Source organism: Cupressus sempervirens, chromosome 9, assembly GCF_028749045.1.
Source record: "Cupressus sempervirens isolate cs-2001-9-10 chromosome 9, ASM2874904v1, whole genome shotgun sequence".
In the NCBI taxonomy this organism is placed as follows: domain Eukaryota; kingdom Viridiplantae; phylum Streptophyta; class Pinopsida; order Cupressales; family Cupressaceae; genus Cupressus; species Cupressus sempervirens.
The window spans coordinates 244011081-244032574 of record NC_143126.1 but is presented as its reverse complement, the minus strand read 5'-3'; positions in this window follow the sequence as shown (position 1 = coordinate 244032574).

Sequence of the window (21494 nt, the reverse complement as noted above, 5' to 3'; positions counted from 1 at the left end):
AATGCTATCTAAGTGACAAAAGGAGTGCCCTACATCAAACAAGCTAATTTCTATATGTTACAAATTGATACAGTGGATCTTACTTTAGGAGCTGCCTAAAGTAATCAAAGAGCTAGAACTACAAAACAGTCACAGGCAAGGTGATAGAGGGAGAAACTAAAGAAGTTTATATCTACATGTAAAGATGTCAAGTCTTTGGCATTGTTGTTAAAGAGGGAGATATTACACTGATCCTAGAGGAAGAAATATAGAGATTGGAAATGAACAGATAAGGGGGAGCAATTCTAGCTCATAGTATGAGGGAGAAATTTTGATTAATGAATAATGTATCAGCTAATTACATCTAACTAGCAACCTATTGAGAAGATGAAAGATATTGATAAGAGGGAGTGATTTCAATATAAAGGAATTATTTTTTTCTTTTTGATATTTTGTTGGTCTTACTATTTTAACCTAGTCAGTTTGGTTTTCCATCAATGCCAAAGATGGAGATTTTTGAAGAAGGAGATTGTTGTAAACAGATTGATACAAGTATGATAAATGAGTTTCAATCATTGTTTTGACACTAATGTCAAACCTACCATTTTTCTGATAAGACAACTGATTATATGATTTAAGTACTATCACTTATTTGATTAATGAAGAGGATTTGATGAAAAGATGTAACAAAAACACTTAGAGGAAAGGTTGAGTTATGTTATGTAAAGGAGTACAAGAATGAGCTAAGACAGTGATGCAGGAGCATCCAGAGGTATAAGGGCAATCCTGTGTCACCCAAAAAAAATGTACTTAGACTTAGTTTCTATTTCATGTCTTTACATTTTTGGATACCCATTTGGCTCAAATAAAGGTTCCAACTCTCACAGTCCAACTATCAGTGCATTTGAAAATCCCAAAAAATAGGGGCATGTAATTTGGCCATCATTTTGGTGATCTAGAAGGTGTGACTTGGCCAGATAAATGTAATTGAGATTTAGAGCATTCCAGAAAAAGAATTAGGTCAAAAGGCCCCACGGTTTGAAAGTTATTGCAATTTTTCGGGTTTTGGAGACCTCCTAAGAATGCTTCAAAGTCAGGTTTGGGGCATTAAATGACCTCAAAAAGTGTTGAAAAATGGGGGACGAGTGAAGCTGTTCCATAGGGCTATAGAGAACTTTGAGAGCTTTCCGAAAATGTAAACGGTTCGTCAATCAGAGCTACGGTTCAAAAGTTATGCCTCTCGGAAGTTCGGCTACCATTTCTGGATTCTTCTAGATTTGCACCGACTTCTAACGTGGCTTCTGGAACCTTCTATTTTGTTGGTGGATGCCTACTAGCACTTTCTAGAATGTACTCCTAGTCCTTAACTCTCCGAGGTCTATTTAAGGAGATTTTTGGCATTGTAAAAGGCAGTTCGGATTGAAGCTTGAGAGGGGGTGCTAAAAGGAAAAATATTCTCCAGATTTATACTATTGTAAGCCCATAGGGAATGTTTTGAAGTTTATTTACTCTGCACTATTTGTACTAGCTTATTTTCTCAGTTAATATAATTCCCCTTTTCTATTGTGTCCATTCTGTTGTTGGGTTGTGTCCCCATCAGACAGTGATAACATGATGTATTGATAGTCTACTTAAGGTTGGAAAGCTTTCTTACACTAAGCAAGTTCAGAAGAACAAGTTGAAAAAAGTTTGTCTGCAAAGCTTGACCAAGTGGATAGTAGGTGCCAAGAAAAGTCAGTGCAAACTGAGAAAAAAATCAGTTGGAGCCAAGTAAAAGCATATTCTATTGTATACCAAGAAAAAAAGTGTATCTCAAGTAAACTTTAGTTGATGCCACAAACCAGTAAACTTTAGGTCATGTTGAGTGATTTTATAGAGGATGTTGAGCAATGCAGTATGTGTCAAGCATCAGAAGAAAGTTAATGTCGAGTGTCAGCATTATTTGAAAGATTGTGAATTCAATGGATCTAAGCAGACAAGTTTATTCTCTTGGATTGTGTGAACCAGGTGGAAGATAAGATTGATGAGCTGGTCACATAGAATTCATGGTAAACCATTTTTACGAGAATTCAAAGAGGAATAAAGGAGAATTTTCTAGAAGAGATGAAATATGGGGTAGATTCATTGAATCTTACCTAGTGTATCCTAAGACTAAATTGGATGATGGAGAATGAATGACAAAAGATCTTAATTTCCTATTTAAAGGAATGGTTGGTTAGAAGAAAAGGTTGTCATGTGCAAGAACCCGATAAAGACAAGGAGTCAATGGTATTGCTTCATTCAGTGACCTAAGAGAAGAGTCTGCATTGGCATGTTAAGAAAGAAGGCTTAAGGGTATGGATGCTTGAAGTGTGAACAAGCTATCAAAACTAAAAAATTTGAAAGACAATTAGAATGGATGACTAAACTAGAGATCTACAATCTACAAATAGAGTTGTAAGTTGTTATCAGATCAAGCCTTAATTTTACTCTCTAATAATTGTTTTAGTCTAGGGTAAATACTTTGGATTAAAGTTGACCTAATAGTCATTTGTAAATCCTTTAACTAGGTTAAATTCAAAGTTAATGGTCAAAAGTCCTCTAATAAGGCTCACTCCTAACCAAGTGATTGAAATCCTTTAATAGGGTCACATTTAATAGTGTGTACTGTAACCTTTAACAAGGTTGGCCTTTCATAGGGCACCACTTTAGAAGAGTGAAAAAGAGTAGCATGTTACTAGTGTTTTTTCCCAAACTGAGGTTTGACGTAAATAATTATGTTAAGCATGTTGTTGAATCTATTATGTTTCATGTTTACATTTCTGCAAATTGATTTGACAATAATCTGAAAGTTTTTAAGTGATTGCATAATCTTATGAATGCATGCATGATGATAAATGTTTTATGGGTTCAGTAAGCTATGAAAATTTTTATTTATAAATCTAGACCTTGGATAGCTGATTCACCCCCCCCCCCCCCCCCAGTTATTCTAAAGAATTCCAACAACTTGAATAGTAGAAAGAGGGAGATCTAAGAAATCAGGAAGCAATAAACAAAGAAAGTCAAAGGGAGAAGATACATTGAAGGAACCTAACAAAGCTCACATTACCCTATATAGAGGAAGGACATATACTACACTAATAGGGGGAGAAATTTCAAAGATTTATTTTCTTTTTGGTATTGTGGATTGGTATTGATTTTCCATCAATGCAAATGAGGGAGGTTGTTGATATAAGATTATTTTGAAGAGAAGAACTTGTAATGGAATACTCATAATTTTGTCAATGATGTCAAACCTTCTACTTGCTGGTGAGAAAATTCATTTTTGGTCTGAAAGCTATCATTTAGTTTATTGATGAGGATTTGAAAGGAGAAGATAACAAGAGCACCTAGAGAAAGGTTGAGTTGTTTTTTCTGTAAAAGAAGCACTAATACCAAGTAAGACATTGATTATATAGTGTATTGTTTATCTACTTAAAGTCTGAAATGAAAGATAACTCAAATTAAGAGTGAAAGAAGATCAAGTGTGAAATGTGTCTGCCAGGTCTTGCAGAGCACTTAGTGTAAGCCAAGCAAAAATCAATAGAAGCTAAGTGAAAATTAAGAGGTGCCAAGCAAAGATGAAAAAAATACAAGTTGAGTGAATATTAGTATGTGTTGAGTAAATTTTAGTTGGTGTCAAGCATTAGTAAACTTTAGTGGTTGCCAAGTGAACCACTATTGGCCAAGTGATAGAATAGTATAGATGTCAAGTGACAACATATAGATGTCAAGTGATAGTAAATGTGTTAAATCAAATATTTGAAAATTCAGGGTCAACTATTTTGATTTCTTGAGTTATGTGAAGCATAAGGAAGATAACTATGATGAGTTGGTGGCACAAAATTCAAGGTAAACTATTTTGAGGAGAATTCAATGAAGATTGTAGAAAATTTTTCTAGAGGAACCAAATAAAAAAGTGGGTAGATTCATTGAATCATACCTAATACAACCTAACCCTAGAATGGATGATTATGGTTAAGAGAAAAAAGATCTAAACTCTCTATTTATAGAGATAGTTGGTCAGAAGAAAAGATTGGCATGTTCAAGAACCTAGGGAAGACAAGGAGTTTAAGGTATTGCTTCATTCAGTACCCAAACAAAAGAGACTATTATTGGCATACAAAGAAAGAAGGTTGAAGAGTATGAATGCTTTAAGGGTAAACAAGCTATCAAAGCTAAAGTGTTTGAATACTCTTTGGGAAAAAGGGACAAAGAAAATATTTTTGCCTTTGATTGAAAGTCTAGATGAGGTCAATTGTACTACTGTGATAATTCACATGGTTAATGGGAAGCAATTTGAAAAAAAAAATGTAGAAGAATCAAATTCGTTTTGCCATAATTCCATGGAGACTGAGTTATGCTAGTAACAATCAAGTTATAGACACTAAAAACTAAATGAAACACCATAGTGGTAATGGAGTGAAAAAGGTTAATGATAACTAAGTGACAACAAAAGCTGGTAGTATTGAACAGGTGCTAGAAAGAAATTGCAAGTTTGTTGAATGAGTATATAAATATTTTTGTCAATGATATACCTGATGGTTTACCACCAGTAAGAAATATAAGTCATTTTATGGATCTGACTCCTAGAACTAGTTTTCCGAATAAAAAACCATATAGATTGATACCTATAGAGAATGAGGAACTTAATAGACAAGTGCATGAATTGTTGCAAAAAGGTTTAATCAAGGAAAGTTTGAGTCCATGTGTTGTACATGTTGTATTAGCACCTAAGAAGAATGGATAATTGAGAATATGTACTGATTGTAAAGTTATTATTAGTATCATAGTGAAATGTAGGTTTCCTATGCCGAAGGTGGATGACATAAAGGATTGTTTGAGTAGGGCAATGTATTATACCAAGATTGATTTGAAGAGTGGTTATCATCAGATAAAAATCAGAGAAGGTGCTGAATTGAAGACTTCTTTGAAAAAAAAAGATGGTTTGTATGAATGGTTGGTAATTTCTTTTGGTTTGACTAATGCACCTAGTACTTTCATGAGGTTGATTAATGAAGTTCTGAAGAGATTTTTGGGTAAGTTTGTGATTGTTTATTTTGATGAAATTATGATATTAAGTAAGACTAAGGAACAACATATTGAGCATGTTAGACAAGTATTACACAAATTGAAAGAGGAGAAGTTGATTATTAACTTGAAAAAGTGTTCCTTTATGCAATAAGAGATTGTGTATTTGGGATTTTTTTATTTCAGCTAATGGTTTGAAGAAGGATCCTAAGAAGGTTAAAGAAATTTTGGATTGGCCTACCCTTGAGAATGCAGGTGACATAAAATCATTTCATGGTTTGGATAGTTTCTACAAAAAGTTTATAATGAATTTTAGTTATGTTTTTAATGCTATGACCAAGACAATGAGAGGAGATAAAAAGGATATTAAGTGGAAACGTAGAGCTGATAACATATTTGAGACTTTGAAACAAAAGGTTGTTGAGTTACTTGTATTGGATTTACCTAATTTCAATAAGGTATTTTAAGTTGAATGTGATGCAAGTGGTAGTGCTATAGGAGCTATTTTTATTCAAGAAGGTAAACCCATTGCTTTCTTTAGTGAGAAGTTAAATGATGTTAAAACAAATTATTATGTGTATGATCAAGATTTTTATGCTATTGTTCAATCCTTGAAGAAGTAGAGACATTATTTGATTCCTAAGGAGTTTGTGTTGTATACTAATAATAAATCTTTATAGTGCTTGGGAAGTCAACATAAATTGAATTAGAGACATATGAAGTGGATTGAGTACTTGTAGAGTTTCAAATATTTTATTAAGTATAAAAGCAGAGTCACTAACTGAGTTGCTGAGGCATTAAGAAGAAGATGTTATTTGTTAACTGAGATGAAGGTTGAAGTTCTTGGTTTTGATGAAATGAAAGAGTTATATGATACCAACCCTAATTATTATGAGGTGTGGATGGATTGAAGAGCACAAAATATATCAGATCACATTAGTAAGTATGATGAGTATTTCATTTAAGAAGGTATGTTTTTCATAGGAATTATGTTGTGTATACCAAGAAGTTTTATGAGAGTTAATTTGATTAAGGAACCCATTGTGGTGAATTGGCTGGAAATTTTGGAATTGATAAGACATTGAGTTTTCTAAAGGATAAGTAAATTATTGGCCATAAATGTATATAGATTTTCAAAATTTGTAACGAGATGTGGAGTTTGTCAAGTTGCAAAAGGAGTAAGTCAGAATACCGGATTGCATACACCTATTTTTGTTCCTGTGAAACCTTGGAGTGACATCAATATGGATTTTTTTGTTGGATTACCTAAGATAGTAAAAGGGTATGATTCCATATTTGTTGTTGTGGATAGATTTTCTAAAATGGCTCATTTCATACCATGTAAAAAGATCTCAAATGATGAGCATTTTTCTGAAATTTTCTTCAAAGAGATTGTTAGATTTCATGGATTACCAAGAATTATTATTTCTGATAGAGGCAGTAAGTATTTTGTTTTTTTGGAGGACTTCGTGGAAGAAGATGGGTACTGAATTGAGATCTAGTTCTACATTCCATCCATAGATAGATGGATAGACAAATGTTTTGAATAGAAGCTTGGGTAATTTGCTAAGATGATTAGTTGGAGACAAACTAAATAATTGGAAAAACACCTTTTGATATTATTACTGGAATGCATTATAAAGGAATATCATATTTGAGGAAAATATTACTAGTAGTATTTGGTAAAGTGGAAGAATAGACCACTTGAAGATGCTACATGGATTTCTCAATTTGATCTAGATTCAACTCAGGTTGTGACACTCGCATGATTTAGGACAATCATTTATTTTCACACTAGTTGTCTAATGCAAGAGCATCCTAGGTTTCCTTGCAATCCTACACTTCCATTCATTCTTGTAGTTTAACCAAGTTCTTTCAGACCTTTCCAAGTTTTAGTTTAGACCGAGTTGTTTAGTGTGAACTAAGCTCTTCTAGTATCAACCAAGTTCCTTCAATGTGAACTGAGCTCTTCCAGTGTTAACCGAGTTTCTTTAGTATGAACTGAGCTCTGTGTGTGCTGACCAAGAATTTATTCATGTGTTGATTGAAACTATTTTTGCTACTACTTAGCTCCTTCTTTAACTAAGTTGTCTATTTTTTTGGTTCTTAGTTGGAGCCAACTCTTTTATTTAATTTAGATCATGAATTTAATGATAGGATCTTGTCTAAGGATGAGAGTTGACCATTTCAAGGTTGACCATTCTTTATGTAACATTCTAGAATATTTTGTAAGTCATTTTAGAAAGTATAAATAGGGGTATTTGGTTTATTTTAGGAGAGGGGAGTTAGAGGGAAAAGTAATATTTCTGGAAGTGTGAATATCGAAAGCTGGATTGTAGATCTTGAAGTTATATTTTTTATCTTGTCATAACCCAAAAGGCCTTAGAGTTGGGCATCTATGTTGAAAATTTGATCAATCAATAAAAGTATTTGTTTCCATCTCTCCTTGGTGATGTTTTCTATGTTTTGGGTCCATTTTGTTTACTATGTAAGGTGGTTGGATAGTTGGGTGTGGATTTTTCCCTAGTTGTTCATTCGTCCTTCCACCAAAAGTTGAACATGATAAAAATATGGTAGAAGAAGAAAAAAGATTACTCAACACTAGACTATAAGAAAAGGACAAAGAAATCCACCAACTTTCACTACATCAATAATATATGATAAATTAGCTAAATAGTACAAATCAAGAAGTCATCAATCTAATGACAAAAAATGATAGACTCAAATGATATTGCAGCAGAAAAAGAAACCAATGAAAGAATAATGACATCAGAAGAAAGAATGGATCAATTGGCTGAGCTATCTTAGATAAGTTAAAAAGGGAAAGCGAAATTGGGCTATACTGGAGAAGGGGAATCATCATAGCAAGGACTTCAAAACATCAAAATACCTTCATGTAGTCATCATCAAAAATTAGGGAATACATCAAGCAAATGTTGGAGTAATGGAAAGTCAAAATTTAATCATAAATGTTACAATTATAATGAGAATGGACATAGAGAAAGTGAATGCACAGAGAAAGCTAAGTTTGAAGGAAAATGCTTCACATGTAACAAACAAGGTCATAAATCTTTAGAGTGAAGAAACAAGAAATGGAATCCTACTGAATAGCTTCCTAAAGAAATCTTGGTTGGGATTACAACACTTGGTAGAAATATTATCTGTGTGGACAATATGGACACATTGGAGCTAACTATGTGAGGACTCACTTTAGAAAAATGAATCCTACCAAAAGATGTTATGTATGCAAAGAACTCGGTCATCTAGAAAAGAACTGTATGAGCTGAGCTATAGCTGAAGATGAAGAGAAAATAAAAGCTAATAAGTTTAGGACTAAAATGAAGTAGTACTAGGTGAGGGAATATCTCGATAACTCAAGAAAAAATAGTAAAGTTATTGACACCCAAGTCAATGATTTGGGTGAATCAATCACCTCTAAATAAGCATACAAGGAGACCACTGGAGCTATGAACAAAATCATATTCTACATTAGTTCCAATCATGCAAATAAGAAAGTCCAAATTAGCATAATAGATGTACTAGGATAGATGGTTGAATCATGTCAAGTGTCAGTTATAACCAAGATGCCAGTCATTATCAAGTTACTCTTCAAGTTTAACTGAGCATGGTCACACTCAACCGATTCATTGACTCAATCAAGTGAAGTTAGCTAGTCTTAACCAAACTTCATGATGTAATCAATTTTTGAAGACTTAACCAAGCCTTCTTCACCTACCTAAGTATAAAGCATTAATAAGGCCCTAAAATTGAAAATCTCATAAAAGGAGGAATCAAAATTTATTTCTTCATCATGAATTCAAAGATCCAATAGAGTATAGCATTCTTCGAGCCCCCAAGAGATTCAGAGAGAAATTTATTTTGAAGCAAATTTGTAGGCAAAGTTATCATCTAAAGTTCTTCATTGATCAAGTGATATGGTAGCTTCATTGAGAAAAAAGGTTAAGAATTGTTCTAAAATATTGGTAAAAGACATAGACTACATAGCACCCAACTTCAAGCTATATCCCACAATTTATCAGAAGAAGGATGTACAAGGAGCACACTCAACCATTCCTCCTAGGATACTTATCATTCATAATGTAAGGTAATTTTATCACTATTCAATTCAATAATTGGGTATTTTTGAGTTAGATCAATCATATAGTGCATTGTGTGAGAATGAAGTGTTGAATGCAAAACACAAGCATCTAGAAGTTAAGGGTTTGATCCAGATCATTCATATGTTGAGGAACTTTTGATTAATATAAATTAGGTTTGTATTGATCTAAGTCGATGACATTACCTTGTGCCTTGAGCAATGAATTCCAATCACCAAGTAGATGATTCATCGAATCATTGGTTACCCAATGATGGAGAAGTCCAAAATAATCAAAACCCTAGGATGTATAGAATTGGCTAAGTTAACCCTAGCTAGATGGGATGATAGAGGCATGAAGTTGAATAATGTGACTAACATGGAAATCAAGTTTGACATTCATGTCATAACTCATAATCTTTATAGGTCAATCTGACCAAACAATGTTCCTTGTTAAGCTATTGACCTAGCATATAAACTTGTGAAGAAGAATTTGTCTTTTGACCTTACTGACCTTCAACGCATTCAGTTAAGAAATAACATGGAGAGCATATGAACCTCCAAGAATAATTCATGTAAGTTTGTTTAACTCTTAGTCTATTTTTACTTTTATGTGAAGAAACTATTTCCATCAAAAGGAACTGTTGTATGGAAGAAGGACACCACCATGCTATATCAGATCAATGACCTCATAGCTGAAATGGGTAAGAATTTTAAAGGCATCATGGATGCATATTTTGAGAATTTCAAGGAGAGGATGCAAAATAGGTTTAAGATCCCTAAAAAATTGGTAGATGATTATGAGCAAGACATTTTTTTCCTAGTTGACTGTGACAAAGTCCATATTTAAGCAGTCATACCTAGGATTACATGGGTAGAGCCTTTGGGATATGAAATTAACATTGATCAAACAAGGAATATCATTGAAGCCCTTATCAATGAACCAGTAGATCCCAAGGTTACATATTTTGGAGCTTATGAGGAAGCAAAAACCAGAATATCACTTGAGATTCAAATCTGTCAAATCTTAAAGAGAAGAAAGAAAAAGTTTAAAAACCTTGACAAGAAGTTTTCCAAATTTGATTCCTCTCTCATTCTTATTGAGGGAAAAGGTGATGATGTAGAAGAGAAAGGTGATCATGAAGAAGAAGAGATAGAGTAACCTCCAAAGAAGAAAGAAAAGGCATGAGCAATAAAATCAGCAATATCTTCTACCCTAGTGATCACTGTCACCAAGCCTTGGAAGCCCAAAAAGAAATTAAGGCTTGAGGATGACGAATATGATGAAGATGAAGAAAAAAATCCTGTCATCTTTCTAAAGAATTCACCACCTACGTTTGAGACACATTTAAAAATAATAAGGGAAGGAAATGGAATTACAGGATTCAAATTCTTTAAATATGAATCCAAAAGTAAAGAGAAATAGAAACAGATTGAAGAGTCATTAGTTGAGAAAATGGCTACATAGAAGTATGACCTCACTAAAACCAAAGGACATGCTCCTAAAACCTTACTGAAAGTAGTTTCTCACCATTGGTAAAATGTAGTTAAAATAGAGAAGGACATTAGAGAATAGACTCTAAGAAATCTTATGCCAAACTTCTCTAATAAGGAAATAAGGGAGGCAATGTTCAAACATGAAAATAGTCATACCTTCATCAATAGCTACCAAGGTTAAAGGTAAAGGAAAAATTATTTATGATATTGATATAGATAAAGAGATTTTAGTCCCAAATTCGGACCACTCTAATCTCTCTAGTGAGAAAATGGACATATTGGGAGAAATATGTAAGAAAAGAGCCAAGGAGTAGTTGCTGAGGGCAGAAAGGGATAGAAGAAAAGTCCTTGAAGATATCAAAGAAATATTTTTGGATGCACTATCTATTGATGTAAATGAAAAAGCCCCTATCATTGAATAATTAGTTGAAATAGTACATAATTTCAATGAAGATATAGATGGATAGGAAAAACTTCTTTAGAAGGCTGAAAGGAAGTTTTAAAATAAAGTGCTAGGAAATGTAACACAAAAAATAGCTATTGATTAAGTAGAATTTTATGATTTAATTTATACTTTAGAAAATTTTTTGAATAATGTTGTATCTTTATTTCTAAATTTGAGTGATACAAAAAAATTTACAAAGGAAAATGAAGAAGAAATGGATAAGATTGATATGGACTTGAAGGCTAGTGCTTGTTAGTTGGCACTCAAGTTGAGTTCTAGTTCGAATCATTTTGCAAAAGTCATATTTTTGATAGATCTTTAGGTAGAACTATTAAGAGAAGAGGACAGAATAAGATAAACCCTAGTAGACATTAAGAGTATGATACTTCCCCACATGGATATTATGTAGAAGAGAATGGATAATGCAAAGACACTAGTTAAAGACACAAACCTTTCAATGGGAGAACACATGTTGGAGTTATCAGCAAAGCTTCAAATTGATCTGCACACACTAAAGTTATTGCAAGATAACTAGGATTTGACTATGTCTTTGAATTTGAAGGTACATCATAATTTCCCCTCTCATTTTGGCATAACCTTATACATTTTTAGCATTTGTAAGAAAAACAAGGGGGAAAGTATGTATATATGCTCATAGGGGAAAATTATGTATATATATGCATATAAAGAGGAAATATGCATCGAAAGAAGAAAAGTAGATAAATAGAGGCAATTTTGAAAAATAAAAAATAGAATAGTTGTGACCAAGTTACAAAGTTTTCAATTCAAACTGAGTTGCAGAATAGAGCACACAAAAAGGTTGAGTTTGAATGGAGGGTTTACATTTTAGATTTTATGCATGATTAGTTTTTTTGTCACTAATGCCAAAGGGGGAGATTGTTGACCATATGGTAAGAGATATTGTTAGTTAGTGCCAAAGTACTTAGTCATCATGAGAAGGTAGCAGTGATCAAGCTACCAAATGGAAGTGTGTTAATTGAGCTCATGTATGAACCAAGTCAATAGTGCAACAAGTGAGTAGTGTCAACCAAGTTGAGAGTATGTACCAAGTTGTAGTGTCAACTGAGTTGACAGTATCTACCAAGCTCTAGTATAAACTCAATGAGTTGAGCATTCCTTTTTCAGAATGAGAACCAACTAGGAACAGCAATGTTAACTAAGCTAGCTAAGTTTTCTAAGTGATCAATATGGACCAACCATCTAGTATCAACTGAGTTCTAGAGTTAGCCAAGTTGGCAGTGTTTCCTGATTGTCTACACTATCACCTAAGTAAGCAATTGGACTCAAGTCTCAACAATGAGCTGACTTGGTAATTGTTTTTGAGAATATTATAGTGCTATTGTAGCTGAGTTATTAATGCATCTGGATGGATATAAATATAAGTTACTTTAATTTTCCAAATGATGAACAATGAAGAACAATGAATAGAAGTGCATTGCATAGAAGTGAATATGAAAGAGTGAAGTCATTTGAAGGGTACAAGAAGTATCAAAGAAAGGCATAGACTAATCTATCACAGTTAGGTGATAAGTTCACATCAAAGGTGTTCAAAATATTCAAGACTATGCCGGGTTACTGAGAGGGGAGGGGTGAATCAGTAACCTCAAAACTTTTTAAAAATTCAGAACTTAATAGCATAATCCAAATTATCATTAATAGATCTAATCTACTGCATACATGAGAAATTAAAAGCATAAAACACTTTGAACACAATATTTTGTGACCCACAAACCTTCCAAATAGAAAATAAAACTTGGGTGGCAATGATGCCAACAAAACTTCAATACTACAGCGTAAAGTTGGCTTGTTAAGGCTTACAATGATCACTTCTGATGATCTGCCTTGTTAGGAACAATTAGGACTGCTAGGTCCACCTTGTTAGAGATTTTACAAACATACAACGAAGTATGCACTTAGTGAAGAGATTTGACAAAAAGCTATTAAGTCGACCTTGTTAGAGGATTTTGAAGCTAATTCAACTATTAGGATGAAACAGTGGATCTCTGACTTATAATTGATTTGCTAATAGAGATTCTTTGAAGTACTAATCACCTTTATGTGATATATATGGCTCTAATGCTCCTTGATATGGCCTTACAATGTACTTTGTCTGCTATTGATTCACATTCACATGCTTATATTCCATTCATATTGTCTCAATACATAACTTTTCCATACATACAGATATGATATAATACATTACATATATATATATATATATATATATATATATATCAATCCAATTTATAAAATTACAAATTCAGCCAATATACAAGTCGACACCTATATTATAAAGTTGACTTAAGTGTAGACACTTAGATTATGAAGACTAACTTGGTGAAGTTCTAATACACGACATCCACTATCGTTACTTGGCATCATCATGCATTTGGTAGAAGTGGAAGCTCAATCCATACTAATCATCTCAGAGTAGTCTTGAACTCAATTTGCACTGGTGACTCGGTGGATACAGTGTCACTCGATAGAAACTAAATTCTACATTTACCATGCCTACACTTGGTAAACACTAAATATCTCATCAGTTGGTTAACACTAACCATCTCATTACATGAACTAATAAATCGATAGACACTATGAAGCTTGGTAACCACTGAACTGCTTGGTAAGAACTACTAGTCTTCACACTGCCTGAATTCACTTAATAACCATTGGAATGCTCAGTAGGAATTGTGAAGCTTGGTAACCACTGAACTACCCAGTAAACACTAAAGACTATTCAATGAGCTTGGTAACCATATAGAATTGGAATAAGTGTTATCACTAATAAAAAACTTGACTTAATGTCAAAAATCTCCCACTTTGGCATTAGTGACAAAAATACTTATCAGTTAAAATTTATATACATTATAGTGTGATACTGGCTTGGTACTAGTATATTACTTTTGAGATTTTTCAAAATTTGTCTTTGTAAGTATATAATCTCCTTAGCTTTGCATGATTCTCCCCCATACAATATACATACTAAGTATACATACGAGTTTTCTCTCATATATACTCTATTTCTCCATCATGTATATTCTATTTCTCCCCCTTTTTGACAATAATGCCAAAGATGTATTTGAAACTTATTTATATAGAGACACCAATGTAAGAAAGAAACTTAGAATGTACCTTAAGTATTTTTGCTAGGGTCTTATCCTAATTTTCTTGCAAAACTTTTCATGTCCATAGAGCAACTTGCACTTCTACATAAAGTTCTATGATGTGATCTACAATTGAGAAGTTGTTGTCATGGATCAATTTTTTTGAGCAAACAATGTGCTTTTGCATTGTGTCCATGATGGGAAGGATCATATTTTGAATATTTATCAATGAAGACCAAATTCTTTCTTCTTCTTTCAACAATTATGCCTACATCTCTGACAAAGATATGATCTTCATATGATGTGCAGAGCTTGAACTCAGGTCAAGTTACAACTTATGTGCACTAGCCTTCAGATCATCATCAATAGTTTTCAAAATTCTCTTTAATTCCTTTGTAAACTTGGTAACATTGCATAATTTCCAAAAAAGTGATGTTACATTTGTGCAAGAGTTTTCAAGATTGGTCAAAATTGAGGAAAGCTCCACTTGCTAAATAGCAATTTGCTGAGCAATGTGCTCAAGCACCTTGTTATCAAATTTCTTTTCTACTTTCTCCATCAATTTCTCTTGAACACTAGAGTCCTCATTGAACTTCTAAATTGCCTCTTCTAATTGAAATAATATGTGTTGAGAAGTATCAACTTCAACACCTATCACCTCAATCAAGATATTCTTAGCACTTTCTATGGTTTTATATTCTTTTTCTCTTTCATCTCTTAATTTCTTTTGTTTTTCTTTCTTAAGGATGAGTTGACTAGATAATTGCATTTGATCTACAGTGGCATTATCAAAATCTAACTTTAGAATCTCAATCTCCTTATCTAGATCAGTATCCTCCTCTATCTCCTTTCCACTCAAGAGTCTCATACATGGTTGAGCCTTGGGTTAAGCCACCTTTGCACATACTGCCTTAGAATCCAGAATGGAAACAATAGTAGAGAAATTAGGACTAAAAATAAAAAATGATATAGTACCAATAGATGGAATACTGGCTGGAATGCTTATTGAATCCAAAACTGATATGCTTATAGATGTATCCAAACCTTTAGAAAACAAAATTGTAGAATCCAAAATTGTAGAACTTGAAACTGTACTTACTAATAAAGAACACAAAATTGTAGAACATGATGTAGTCACTACTGATGCTGACTCAGGAACTAAAGAAGAGGTAGGTTGTAGCTTAGTAGATGGAGTTGTTGACACTTCCATTAATGGAGCAAGGAGTGATTCAAAATTTGATGTATCTACTGTGATCACAATCAAACTTGTTGAAATTGTCTCCAAACTTGATGTAGTTGCTAATTTTCATGGAGAATGAGGAAGTGAGGCAATGACTTCAGCTGCTATCCTCATAGGATCAGTCTCCTCATCATCTTCTTTGTCTTCCTTAGTAGCTTCTTCATCTTTATCTTCTTCAATTTCTTCATTGTCAAACTATATTGTCTCAAGGTTTGTTCCTTCCTCCTCCTCATCATTGTCATCATCCTTGACTTCTAATGGAAAGTCACTTTGTTTATACAAGTGATAAACATTCTTCCACATACCTATAGCATTCTTGATAGAATTCTCTATATCTTTTAGCAAAATTAAACAAGTATTGAATCTAAGAGTCATCGTGTCTTCATTTTTCTTCATAGACTCTTTTACCTAAGCATTGGTAATGCTCAGTAATAATTGTCTTAGGGTTTGTTCATAGATATCTCTTGTTGTTTGCATGGTTGAGTCCCATCTTGGCTTGAATCTCTCGAATAGATCATTAGAAATATGAAATGCTATCTAGTCAAGGGAATACTTCCATTTTCTCATTTTGGTTAGCACCAATTCCTCAACCTACATCTTCTCAACCTCTATCCTAGTCTCATATTTTAATGATTTGAAGTTTGTTATGCCGACACCTTCTTCCATTTGTTTTAGTCTTTCCTGGAAGGTGAGAGGAGGCTTACTAAACACAACTTCACTACCTTTCTTTCTGGATCTCCTAGTAAATACTATAATGGATGCCTTGGGTGACTTGGTGATGATCACCTTGCCTTTCTTCTTTACTGTCTCTTCTTCCTTTTTTGATTCTTCTTCATCCTCTGCATCATCATCATCTTCTCCATTACCTTCAATCAACAAGAGACATGTGCTGGATTTGAGTTTTGCTATTTTCTTCTTGCCTTTGTTAACCACCTGTCGAAGCTTGATTGCAAGCTCAATTATTTCCTTGGCCTCATCATATGTTCCAAAGTGTGGTGCCTTTGGATCAACAAGTTCATTTATCAAGGATTCTATTATGTTTTTTGCTTCATCAATGTTCATCTCATACGGAAGAGGTTTTACCCATACAATTCTTGGTATGATTGCCTAAATGTAGACTTTTTCATTGTCTACCATGAAACAAATATCATCCTTGTAATCTTCAACCAATTTTCTGGGAATCCTAAATCTATTACTCATTTTCTCCTTGAAAAAATCAAAGTAGTTATCCATTATGCTAACAAAATTCTCACCCATTTCTGCAATATACTCGTTAATCTCATACAAAATAGGCAGATCCTTTCTCCATATGACTGCACCTTTAGAAAGGAAAAACTTTTGAACATAGAAAAATAGACATGCCAACAATGAACTGAATTTGCAAGGATTGTTCTTGGATTTCCTTATACATTCCATATTTTTTTTGAATTGTTTCAGTAACAAGTTTGCAAGATAATATGATAGATTGTTCTTCACAACTTTGAATGCCAAGTCTACTACTTCACACAACACACTATTTAGATGACTAGAACTATAGATTTTATGAGCCATCACATGTATGCCAAATTTTAGTTCTATATATGTTACCTTACTAATCTTCATGCCTCTTCCATCCCACTTGGCTAGGGTTTTCTTTTGCAACTCATCTCGACCTGGGGTTTTAGTAGCTTTGGATTTGGAAGGGATGGGAAGGTTGATGATACAATGAATCATCTTCTTAGTGATTAAAACTATTTTCTCAAGCCATAACTGACCACTATGAACTTAGTTTAGGATGTATCTGATCCATTTGATTTGGAAATTTTGAGGCAAGTGGGTAATATCGATTAGACCCTTATCTTCCAAGTGCTTATGCTCAGGTTTAAGGACAGCATTCACACATAGTTCACCTAGGGCTTCATCCATTTTTGAGGTTCCAATTTCTTGAATTGCACACTTAAAATGAGTTTGGATATTGTTAATGAGTAGTACATTAGGAGGGATCAGTGATTGTGCTCCATTTGGATTGAGGGTTTCCACAATTAGTGGTACAAGTTTGAAATATGGTGATTTCCATTTGACTCCTCGGACCAACATTTCAGATCCTTTCTTCACCTTTCTACTACTATTTGGTGCTACCATGGCTACTTGGTAGGATATGGTAAACTTCAAAGATTATACTGCAAATTCTTCTTGAAAATGCTTGATCGTTTCTACAATTCACTTAATCACAATAAAACTTTAAGATTTTGGTGAAAAATGAATTCAATTTCCTATATTTTGATAATAATCTTTCCATTAATGATCAATACAAAAGTAGCTATGATAGCATCATTATGCATGATAGACTGTCATCCACTATCTATTTGGATCACTCAGTAAAAGCTTGTGACTTGGTAACCAAACATGACCATGTTACTCCCGACTTCACTCGGTAGAGTCCATGACCCGACCTTGCTTGGTAGAGAAGTCAATTTGGTGATAACTATTATTGATCTTCTAGGATACCCTTGTATCTTGAATATTAATTTGGATCTTTTCTTTCTTTCAATTTTGGAACTGTTTAGATGTGCTCATGATAATGTAGTTCTAGTTCTTGCTTAGGAATTTAGTTGAAAATGGTGGAGTCACCCACATCTTGAGTGACTTGACCATCATTTCTTGAACTAGCTTGCTTAGTGGATTTAGGAATCTATTTTTGTCTCATCTGCTTTCTGATGCTATCTACTTTTTCTTTCTTTTCATCTTCAATTCTACCTGTATTCATGCAATTCTTAGCTATATGACCAAGTTCAGTACATGTGTAACATCTTATGGTGGTATCCTTTGTTCTCATGTGATGTCTAACACAATTCATACCAATGTGTTCATATTCTGCACAATAATGACATTTGCATGAGGTGTTATAGTCCCAACCAAATATTGCTTTCATAATTTTCTCTACTAGATTGAATGACTTGGTTTTGTAGTTTGATGCCTTGTGACCTTGTTTATTGCATTTGTGACATTTGCCTTCAAATTTTGGTTTCTATTTACATTCATTAGCCTTGTGACCATGCTGATTGCATTTTTAACATTTACCATTGAATTTTTCTTTTCCATTACTCCAAAATTTGTTTGATGTATGACCTATCTTGCCATAGTGGTTGCAAGTGGGTCTTTGATTCCTTTGAGTACCTTGTTCAGAGGATTTGCCTTCTTCTTTCTATCCAATTCCTGCTTCACCTTTTTGTCTATAGAGATTCTTCTCATTTAGTTGATTCAACTAATTCATGTCTGCTTGGGATTTCATCATTCTCTTATTGACTTGCTTTTCAGTGTTTAGGTCATTTTTCCACTAATTTTCTTTTTATATCTCAGCTCACTTCTTATTCTTTCATTGATTTGTCTTTTGAATTTTAGATCATTTCTTATTCTTTCATTTTCAGACCTCAGACTTGTGATTTATTCATTTGCATTGGAGATTCGATCTATAAGATCTTCATGCTAAAGGGATTGATTTTGAATTTAATTGTTCCTTCCATCTTAGTCTTCTTTGGCCTTATTCCTCTATTCTAAGATTTCACACAATCTTATTGACTGAATTTCTTGTTCTCCTTTCAATTTCATTACTTCTTCTTATAGGGAACCATTCTTTTTTGGGAGTTCTTTGATTGAATTGTTTGTTTCATCTAAACTTCTTGAAGGAAAAGGATCTTCAATCTTGTCTTCAATGTACTGGTGATCATTCATTTCATTTTCAAGTTCCCTCCTTTTTAGGGATTGGGAAAGTTGCTCCTTAGCTTTCTTGAGTTGTGCAATGGCCATTTCCAGATCTAACTTTTCATTTTCAATTGTGTTGTCAAGTTTGAATATCTCCATTTTTCGTAATCTTTTCTCAAGCTATCAAGCTTTATCCTAAGAATGAAAAAGGTCTCATACCAATTGTTTGAATCAAGACCATGCCAAGTTATCGAGAGGGGAGAGGTGAATCAGTAACCTCAAAAATTTTAACAAATTTGAAACTTAATAGCATAATCCAAATTATCATTAATAGATCTAATCTACTGCATGCATGAGAAACTAAAAGCATAAAAAACTTTGAACACAATATTTGGTGGCCTAGAAACTTCCAAATAGAAAGTAAAAATAGGGTGGGGATGGTGCCCACAAAACTTCAATATTACAACATAAAGTTGGCTTGTTAAGGCTTACGATGATCACTTCTAATGATCTGCCCTATTAGGAACAATTAGGAATGCTAGGTCCACCTTGTTAGAGGTTTTACAAACATACAACAAAGTATGTGCTCGGTGAAGAGATTTGACAAAAGATTATTAAGTCTACCTTGTTAGAGGATTTTGAAGTTGATTCACCTGTTAGGATGAAAAGGTGGATCTCTAACTTATAACTAATTTTTTGATAGAGATTCTTTGAAGTACTGATCACCTTTATGTGATAGATATGGCTCTATTTCTCCTTGATATGGTCTTACAATATACTTTTTCTATTGCTAATTCACATTCGCATGCCTACAATCCATTCACATTGTCTCAATACATAAATTTTCCAGACATACAGATATGATACAATACATTACATATATATATCAATCCACTTTACAAAATTACAAAGTCGCCCAATATACAAGTTAACACCTATATTACAGTGTTAGCTCAAGTATAGACACTCAGATTTTAAATACTAACTTGGTGAAGTTCTGATACACGATGTCCCCTATCATTGCTTGACATCTTCATGAATTTGGTAGAAGTTGAAGCTTGGTCCATACTAATCATCTCAAAGTAGCCTCAAACTCAGTCTGCACTAGTGACTCGGTAGATACAGTGTCACTTGATAGAAACTGAATTCTACGTTTACTGTGCCTACACTTGATAAAAACTAAATATCCCATCACTCAGTTAACACTAACCATCTCATCACTCAGTTAACACTAACCATCTCATCACACGAACTGATAACTCGATAGACACTATGAAGCTTGGTAACCACTGAACTACTTGATAAGAACTGTTGGTCTTCAAATGCCTGAATTCACTCGGTAACCACTAGAATGCTCTATAGGAACTGTGAAGCTTGGTAACCATTGAACTACTTAGTAAACATTGAAGACTATTAAATGAGCTTGGTAACCATACAGAATCTAAATAGGTGTTGTTACTAATAACAAACTTGACTTAATTGCAACAAAAGGATCTTATTCAAAAAACCAAGTTTCATAGCAAAGATCAATCAATTGATTCATCCTAATATGTGCATCAGTCAAATCCTCTACCAGGGTGGACCTAATAGTCCTTTGAAAAATCTCTTAATTAAGTGCATACTTCATTGTATTATATAAATCCTTTTACAAGGGGGATCTAAAATTCCTAGTTACTCTTACCTGAGTAGATCACCAGAAGTGATCAATTGTAAGATCTAATAATCAAACATTATTACTATAGTAGTGAAGCATTGTGGGGGTCATCCCCACCCTAGTTTTACCTTCTACTTGGAGGGTTTCTAGGATACCAAATAGTATGTTATGGTCTTTTTACTTTATTTCTTTTTGTTCCATGCATGCAAGTAGATTAGATAATATAATAAAGTGGGATTAAGTGAATAAAGTTTTAGATGGTTCCTAATTCACCCCCTCCCCCCCACCTCTCAATCACTTGGTCATCATTACATTTCCAATAGAAAATTATTTATTTTTTGTAATTCCTTGCTTTTACCATACCATATTCCTTCACATTCATTTTCATTATTGTTGCATTGGTATGAATAAATTATTTTTACATCTTTACATTGTACACAACTAATGGAAACATTACAAATGCCATATACAAGAGTGCAAGTTAAAAAGGAGCTACAACTAATGTGCTAAAGACAAAAATAAGGAGAGCTAAAGATAGAGATATAAGTGAGATAATGGAAATTTTAGCCTCTTTTTTTTTTAATATTGCTTGGGAGGATGTAAAAGGAGAATGATATATAGTGTTATGGTGAAGTTATAATATGAATAAATATAATTTATTAAGATCAGTTTTCTTTTATCATGGACATTTTAATTAAGAAATAATAAATTTAATGTAAAAAATATGA